Genomic DNA, 10,268 nt, shown 5'->3' with positions numbered 1-10,268 from the left:
TAGATTAAACAGACAACCTAAAAAATGGGAGCAAATATTTTCAATCTATACATCTGACAAATGTCTAATATCCAGAATCTATAAGGAAATTAAATCAACAAGCAAATAACAAATGATCCAACTCACAAATGGGCAAAGGGCATGAACAGACACTTTTCAAAAGAAAATGTACAAGTGGCTAACACATATATGAAAAAGTGCTCGTCATCACTGAGCATAAGGAAAATGAAAATCAAAACCCCAATGAGATACCATCTCACACTAGTAAGAATAGTGATTATTAAAAAACAAATCATAGCAGATGCTAGCAAGGCTGTGGGGAAAAGGGACCACTTATACAGTGTTGGTGTGAATGAAAATTAGTTCAGTCACTATAAAAAAAATCTGTTTGGAGATTTCTCAAGTAACCTAAAATAAACCTACCATTTGACCCAGCAATTTTATTACTGGTTATATATTCAAAGGAAAAATAATTCATTCTATCAAAAAGACACATGTACCACAGAGCTATTCACAACAGCAAAGAGATAAATCAATCTAGCCATCTATCAATGGTGGACTGGATAATGAAAATGCAGTATATATATATATGCCATGGAATACTACATAAAAATATTTAAAAAGAACAGAATAATCTCCTTTAGAGCAACATGGATGCAGCTAGAGGTCATTATCCTAAGCGAATTAATGCAGTAAGAGAAAACCAAATACCACATATTCTCACTTATAAGTGGGAGCTAAACATTACAACATGTAGACAAAGATGGGAACAACAGAAACTGGGGACTACTAGATGGGGACTGAGAGGGGTGTGGGTTGATTAAACACTTATCGACTACTATTATTAGCACCCAAACCTCAGTATCAAGCCTGTTCAATACAGCATCAAGCAAAATGTACTCATGTAATAATTGCACATGTACCACCTGAATTCAAAATAAAAAAAGATTTCTGTTCAAACAAAACTTTGTCTGAAAGACTAAGTATGCTTTACCATTGTCAGTCACAAATGTCTTAGCTAGAATTACTTTCTAATGTGATATTAGGGAAGAGAACATAAGGGAAAACCATTTTGATAAAAGGAATAAATTAAGGAAAGTTGAGACCATTTAGATTAAATCAAAAATCCACTCTGAGATCCTCAGCCAGATGATTGGATGGGGTAACCAGTGCAGGGTTTGGGGAGTGGTGGTGGTAAAAAACAAACAAACAAACAAATAAATAAATGTATATGATTAGTTAGAAATGATGAAAGTAGAACCTTACGTGAAGTCTCGGAGTAAAATTACCATAAACATGTTGTATCGGTGTGTATGCCAGGTTACTTTGCACGTTGTAGCATAATGAAATAAATAAAATATTTTGACTCATTTTTCCCACAAAGTATGGGATTTGAGCAAAATAATATCTAAGGTTTTTCTAATTATGTATTTATTAACACATTCATTAATTCATAATTCCCTGAGGACCTAGTATGCAAGAAATTATATTAAAAATGTGTTATGAAAGGTAAATAATTTGTCCTCAGTCCCTTTGTTACTAACAATTGACTGTAGGTAAGTCATGTAAAGACAGACAATTTTCTCCCATTGCAATAAAAGTGGTAAGAAATAAAAGCATTAACAATCCCATGGAATATCACTGTAAATAATCAAAAACAATTTGAGATATCTATATGTACATAGTGATTTTGAAGATGGATCTTATTCTCCATTGATAGAAACATTAAATTGTATGCTTTTACACTAGTAAGTTATATCAGTACCCTAGCTACCAATCACTGTTATTTCTTGGAAGGCATGTGGCCAAAAATTGAAATAAGGTAATCTTATTCTTTTGCATGGAATTCACAACTGAGACCTGAGATTCAGCAAGCCTTTGCACTAATCACAAAAGGAAGAACAACGAGAAGGAGAAGAAGAAATAAGGAACTTTAAGAGAGAAAGAGGAGGAGGAGCAGAAGGAGGAGGAGAAGGAGAAGGAAAAGGAAAAGCAACAGAAGCAGAAGACGACGAGAGAAGGAGAATAAGAAGGAGAAAAAGAAGAGGAGAAGGACGAGAAGGAGGAGAAGGACCACCATTCTTAATATAGTACATAAAAAGAAGTTTAACTCCAACTGGATTTTCTACCACTCTTGCTTTTAAAAGTATAATTGATACTACTTAAAAGATTGCCAACATCCCTTTATTTAATGAACATTTACTCATCACCTGTAAAGATAAACTGTTTTAAATTATATCTGTGCTGAAATTCAGCATTTAATCCTGGTAGAAAAATCAACTCATATCCAAATATTATACTAGAATAATAGCAAAATCAGAAAGGAGTAAAAATAGTATCAACCAAATTACTTGGGACATATAGCCTTTAAGATGGGTGAAATTTTGATAAAACTTCAATGATTAGTGTACAGAAAATAACAGTAATAAACAATGGTTCCTTACTCTACTTATTTTGGCAGCTCAACTTTAAAATATAGCCAGAGTTATTAAGGTTTTGTGCCAAAATCCTCCTATATTTAGTAATAACGTTTGTGAAAGCAGTTATGCATATTCGTTACCTGAAACTTGTGCCTTCTTTTTCATCCATTCACAGTGAATGAAAAAACATTTAGTCAAATTAGAACCTTCATAATCACAGGATCGAATCTAGGTATGCAAGTGATTTGAGGCCTTGATATTTCTGTGCAAAGGATTAAAGAATATAATTTTATTGGAGTCAGAGTATATGCTGCTTTTCAAAGTGCATTTTACTTTATTTTACATTAGTTTGATAATATTTTTTCTTGTACTATGTTGTTTTAACCAAACTAGTAAAATTTTATCACCATGTCTTTATAAGCACCTTTGAAATTAAATGATATTATGAATATATTTTAAAAATAGAGTGAAAGTTTTCCTGCCTTCTTAAAATTGACTATGTCATTACATTTTCTTCAATGAAGACTGAAAAATTTTAACTAACTTCAAGTGCCATAATGCTTTGAGGAAATATTAAGGTGTGTGGGTCTTTTTGCCCCAGTTGAGTTTATAAATTGTGATTCGTTTGCTGTTTCTACTTCTTTTGAAAGCTACTTGTTCAGGGTCAATTTCTTTCACTATCTGCTTCTCTCTGCCTTTTAAACTGAAGAGATGGAAGTTGGGCAGATTCAATAACCAAACACGTCAATTCAGCAGGCCTATTATTAAAATAATTCTAAGTAATAGACTCTATTTTGCAGGTAAAAGGATAACAGTCTTATGCTTCTCTTCCACAAGGTTTGTGATGACCAGTTCTCTGCTGCTTGGAAACATTTTCTGTGATAATTACAGGTCTCTAACTTTGTTCCCGGCAATATATACTGACGGATGTTTGATTAGCAGATAAATAAGACATTGCCACAGAAAATCAATGGATGTTACAAGTGCCAGTGAATTCTACGTTCTTAATAAATTATGAAGGACAGAGATGAAGAGAATCAGACCCATAAAATTTCTTTAAAAATCAGACCATACATGCTTTGTTGCTTTATCTCTGTTAGTATCTTCATTTGAAGGTGACAAGATAAATCATATTGCAAAAAATGAATAATGTACAGAAAACTCTGGCTAATAGGATTAAAGAATTATGTTTAGCATATGAATTTATGTATATATATGTATTTGTTCATATATCTACACCTATATATAATTCATACTGATGGAGGATGCATAAATGGACTCTCTTAAACTAAACATAAAGAAAACTCTGCTTGCAATGATCTGCCTGCCTTTCATTTATCACTGCATGCCATGTTTGGTTTCAGTGGTGACCCTCATAGTTCAGCATGTAGTACTGACAACACTTTAAGCCCATATTAGCCAAGAGTCACCTTTGCAAGTAGTTGTTTGAATGTAGGCTTACAAATGAAACATTCACTCACTTGTAGCCTTTTACTCTTTCTGTCACTCTGCAATAAATAATCCAGTAACTCTTTTACACTCACAAACCTTAATAGCCAAATATAAAAGGGCCAGACTTGAAATGTCTCCTTTGCCATGTAAATCTAAGAAGCAGGCAGTATTTTTAAATTATAAACAAGTGCAACTAATTTACTTTTTAAGAAGAAAACGAGGGTGGGATTAGTTCAACTTGTAAATAAAATAATACTTTATGATATGACATTTAAATAATAATAAAATTTATGCACTTTACAACTTAAAATTTAATTGAATAGATATTTTATATATATATACACACACACACACACACTTTAGTGTTTTTCACAGCACCATACTTAGTATCTTTTTTGAGGCAAAGAACAAAACTATGTATTTTATCATGATCATATTAAAACATTTATGTTTTAAACGTATCTAGAATAAATTGATTTCAGTAATTTAAAAATACATAGGCTCACTTTAATCTTGATGAAATTTGCTGATTTTGGGTCTGCTCAAATTGTGATTTAAAAAAAAATCTGAAAAGATACTGTTTTTAATCTATATATTCTAGACATCTTATTTACATGACTTCTGGTTGGTAGGATGGCTCAGTCAATGGAAATATTAGAATTTGTGGTACTTCTAAAAAATATATTATAATACTAGTGAATTATTCTAAGGTTTATTATAAGGTGTGAAAGTCATATGGATAGAAACATTTACGTAGGAGTGGGTCTGCTTGCTTTGTCTATTGCAATTTCCCCAGTCTTTTATGCAACCTGATTTTCCCTTATAATTATATCTATGTTTATTCATTATTATGTATTACATGTTTATTTTCTGACTCTCCTATTGGCATGAAAGCTCTTTTATTTCTCTATTGTATGTCCTGTATGTGATTGATCAATAGACTATACTAAATAATTATTAAAATAATGGCAATTGTTTAACGAAAATAATTAGGCAAACAATGACTGTTGTGTCATTTTGTCCTCTCTTTTGTTTTGATTCACATGTCTGAGAGTGTGTGTGTGTGTGTGTGTGTGTGTGTGTATGTGTTTGTGTGTAGTCACTTACAGCCAGGAATTTAATTTCAGTGTTGACTTTGCACTTAGCATATCTCTATCAATAAGAGCGTACATCTAGATTACTTTCATAGATACATTTATCTTTTATAATCCGTAATTATGAGATTGCACATTGAAAAACATTAGGAATTTTTAAAAGTAGTTTGGAATGATATTAGTACACTGTAAATATTGTAATTATAGTAGTTGTAATTGAAATTAATTCATTCTTTGCATTTGTTTGACAGCTTTTGTTTTAGCTTAAACCACACTAAATAATATGTTTTGCAATAATGGAAAAAAAAAAAAAAACCCTTTATCGTATTCTTTCCAAGCTCATCACAGTTGTTTCTCTTTGATGTAGACTTTCTAGTTATATGATGGTTAAAGATGAATACATTGGAAACTGATAGGTATCAAGAGAAAAAGTAAGATAGAAGGAAATTAGAGAGCAACATTCTCCTAAGCCTGACTTCATAAATTCTTTTTGACCACCTATAAGTAGAAGGCACTCTTCAGACCTAACCTAAGAAATGTGTTGCAATAGTTCTACAAGTCTCCTTGGAATTAACTATCAGAAAATGCTAAGGAAAGTCAACAGTAATTCAGTCTGTGAAAACAGGCCTGTGACTTTGAAAGCATTTTCAGTGTTAAGGTTCTACCTTTCATGTATTTGAACAGATTCTCTGGTGTGTAGTATGAATTTGCCTTTATTTATTTTTAATGGCAGTTTCACTAGTGACACCATATAGACAACATACCCTTTTCTCCCTGCTTCAAAAGGGCAATAAATTTTGCCGCTCTGAAAATGACTAGTGCATTGTGTATGGAGTAGTCGAATAAGGTCTGTTTTTTGGTATTAGACAAAAATAAGGAAAAATGGGATTGAGCAAAAGGCTAAAAATATTCGTGTGGAATATCCAAGGTCATGCTTATGATAAGGCAGCATTGAAACAGGTAAAAAATAATCCATGATATTTTAGTTTGAGAAGAAAGTTTTCTCTATTCCATTCTGTCAACTTGAACTACACAGCCCAACTGAATATGTTTAAAATCAAACTAATATTTGGATGACTATGCTGTGGTCCTCATTACAGGAGAATAGGACTGCCACTGATATCTTACTGTGTGTGAGTATGGGTGTAGATAAATATTTAGAATATATGTGTATTTATACATGAAAACATATATGTATATATGCATCTGTATATGAATCTTTGTGTAGAAACATAATAAATGACAGGGGAATGTAAACTTAAAAGAAAGGATAAATGAATGAGAAAAAAGTCTTTGAGTATTATATTCTATTATTTGTACAATTGTGGGAAAAGTTGCTGGGTTTAGTTTTTCTTCATTTAGAAACCAAAACATCTCATTTATTTATTTATTTATTTATTTGTTTGTTTGTTTGTTTGTTTATGCATTTTGAGACAGATTCTCGCTCTGTCTGGAGTTCAGTGGCGCGATCTCGGCTAAATGCAACCTCCGCCTCCTGGGTTCAAGTGATTCTTCTGCCTCTTCTCCTGAGTAGCTGGGATTACAGGCCTGTGCCACCACGCCTGGCTAATTTTTTTGTATTTTTAGTAGAGACGGAGTTCCACCATGTTAGCCAGGATGGTCTCAATCTCCCGACCTCGTGATTCGCCCTCCTTGGCCTCCCAAAGTGCTGGGATTACAGGCTGAGCTACCACGCCCGGCCATCTGATTTATTATTTAAGGATGATTGACTAATGCAAAGTCATGCCCCATATCAGTATCAATTTATTAACCTTTAAAGCAATGCTTGAAAGTATTAAATCTGTTGCTATCTTTTCTGAAATGAGAAATTTGAGGAAATCGATTTGATAATCCCTACTTACTAAAACAGATGTTGAGAAACGATTTCCCACATATCTGTTTGTTATATACCTTCACATTTAATGTTAATGACTTTGACAGCCTTCTAGAGGTAAGAAGAAAATATTCATTGTTTAATATAGTTAGTTCTTTGCTTGTGTGTGTGTGTGTTTCCTTGTACCTGAACATAATCTCCATAAAAAAAGCAGAACAATTCAATGTGCTATTTATATTTATACACTCAAATAACGTCTATGAATATACATTTTAAGCTATATTTTTACTATATAATTAATTGAAGGTAATATACAAATAATTGAAAGTATGTGAAGCATGTATAATAAATATGGTTTATTAGATTCTTAGGAATTTCATAAATATTAGTGATCAACTCTACCTGAAACTGATTTTTACAATAAAAACATTAATATGATCTCAGCTGAAGATTTAAAACCCTGTTTGAGATGTGTTGTGTTGGCATGCTTGGAAAGATGAATTACAGACTAAAGATAGCTCACAGAAAGGCAAAAAGACACGGAAAATATGTGATAGATTTCAGAACATGCAGAAGTGTGACTGCAGCTTAAACTGCATAAAACAATGGGAAAGAGAGGTGGTGGCAAAAGTGAAAGAGAAAGACATCAATCTATCTTCATGTCTGATGTTAAGGTCATTTGTATACACTTTTGAGGAGTTTAAGCTGCATACTTCTAATGAATGGGTAACTTTGGAATTTCTTAAAGTGAGGAGTTTAGGCACTTTTGGGATTACTTAAAGAAGGATGTGGTACTGCAGTGTGTTCACACTGTGTTATAGCATACTAGGAAAGCAGTGTTTTCCATGGGAGAGTAACCAAAACTTTTTCACAACACTGGCATGGACAACCATAAAGTTGGCACAGCTCTGAAGGAATAAAAATGAGTCCTGAACACCTCAAACAAAATAGGTATTAATTTTTCTTCTTAATTGCTGATTAAATTTATAAATAATTTTACTATTTTAAATGTTTTTTCACATTATATACAGAAACAATATAGGTATCTGACTATTTTAAACTCCAGTGTGTAATAAACAGATACAAGGCAAAAATAATGCCTCTAAAAATGTTTCCTAATGTTTAATAAGCTTGTTGTTTCAAAAAATCAGTAGTAACAGCAGTTTCTATAGTAACCTTTTCCAAGGAGAAATAGTGAAATTGTAACAAAAAAGAAACACACACACACACACACACTAGGGAGAGACTGCATTTAATCTGAGTCATCTTGTCAATTCATAAAACCTCATACAATGAAGAAACAATTTTCTGTAAAGCCGTCTACTTTTGAGCAGAGTTGCTCATTGAGAGTAGTAAATTAGCTTAAATGGTATAATTTCAATACTCTTCAAAATATATATGAATTGTTTATTAAAATACAAGTTAATATGCTTTATTTCCACTTCTCATGTATTATATGTATACATTTCTTCATTTTATGATGTCTCCCAGTTGATGAATGATGGAGAGAAAACTATGGCATAAACCATGTTATAGTTGTTTTAATGTAAGGTAGCTCAGGTCAACAAAATTACTAAAGAGTAGAAAAATCATACCTTTTAATTTCTGGGAAAATGTGATTTTAAAAAATCTAAATCCATACTATATCAGTTATAGAAATGCTTTTTGGAAGGTCTTTGCTATATCACAAATTATTTGTGAATATCTTATAAATTCCATAAACAAACGGCTCCATATATCTATCTACCTACCTGTGTCTGGGTGTTTAAGTGGGAAAAATGTAGAAATGTAATATAGGGTGAAAATATTGTTTTTTCATTATTTTGACTAGAAATTGTTGTTTTTAAAATTGAATACCAATTTTTACATTTCACTTGCAGCTAAATATCTGATGTATTACATTAATAAACTTTTGATCTTTGTTAAGCTCTAGATATACAAAAGATTATTAAACTTAATATAGACACATTTTTTCAAGGGAAATGGACTCTCTTCCATTTCCTCAATGTACTACACTTCTCAATTCCATCCTGATCTTAGGCAGCTGCATGCCCCTGATTAGATCCTTACGAGTTTGGCTTCCATTGTATATTGAGATAATTCAAATGATTTCCAGCTCTTAGTTTCAAATTTACCATTAAGTTTATAACGTATGCTGCTAAGTTTCTTTTAAATTGTGCAAATGTGCCTCTAATGAAACAACACTGGAAATCTTGGAGAAAAGAATGCCAGCTTGGGAAGAGACAGATTTTTTCAGGAATTTTAACGTTGTCACCTGTCAGCTATGCAACGATGAGATTTTACCTACACCAGGGTATTTTTCAAAATGCTTGAAATATAGGAGAAAAGGAAAAGAGCTACCATATTGTAAATCAAACACATTTAAATGAATTCAACAGACATTCGCTGATCATTCATTTTTTGGAATATACTGTATTGAGTGTGAAGGCTTCAACAGTAAAAGTTCCATGGGAAATGAAATTAAAATCCAATAGAACAAATAAGACAGGTACATAGACATATCAAATAGACTTGTTACCTAAGAGAAAGTAAATAAAAATATTATGCCATAATAATGGAGTTAGTCATTGTTTTGCTGTATGTTTGTACTACACTTATAAAATCTTAATTTTGACCTCTAGAAATAGAAGTATATTGTTAAATTAAGTCAGGAAATAAATGGAGTTATTAAGAGTCTCCCAAATTGAATGGTATTGTATATAAATTGGGGGTTAAGGTAGCCGTCTTTGAGAGTATAGATCTATTATTGGAAAACTATAAAACTTTAAAACATACCTCTCCCTGCCTTCCCAAAGCTTCCCTGAAAGGGGAATGAGGGGGAGAGAGAGGGAGAAAGAAACAAAACAAAAGGAGACAGACACACACACATACACTATGCCAGTGAGTAGTGCACTTTGAGAAGTAAAAACCATAATAAAGCAAGAAAAAGAAAATGTTAAAATCCATTTGCCTGCTTTCTTATGGTGCACTAGTATATAAACAACTAATTGGTACTCGGAATTTGAATGACTAAATGTGGAGATATGTAATAGTGTGGAGGTTGAGAGACATCTCTCCCTTATTACCATAAAATTACATTGACAAAATTATATTACGGAAGTGAGAATCACATGGTTCTCTCTTGACTAAGCTAGTCTAGATTTTCGATAGCTTATGGCTGTGATTATTCCAGTTTTCTTTACTTCACCATGATATGAGATTTATAGAAGCTTCTACTTTCTTGATGTCACTCCATGTTTTCCTCAGTTATACAAATATGTGTCTAGTGAATTTGCCCTCATTTTTTCTCATTTTTACATATTACATTTTTAAGAATGTAGGTTCTCTAATGATTTTGCAGAAAATAATTATTTTATTTTGATGATCAATTATAAAATAACTCTGCAGGAACAGAAACTTGGCAGGAATAATCACATTTTGCTTGATACTCATTGTTGCAATTACAAT

Source organism: Macaca nemestrina, chromosome 5, assembly GCF_043159975.1.
Source record: "Macaca nemestrina isolate mMacNem1 chromosome 5, mMacNem.hap1, whole genome shotgun sequence".
NCBI classification, from domain to species: domain Eukaryota; kingdom Metazoa; phylum Chordata; class Mammalia; order Primates; family Cercopithecidae; genus Macaca; species Macaca nemestrina.
The sequence above is the reverse complement of the archived record's forward strand: the minus strand, read 5'-3'. Positions refer to the sequence as shown.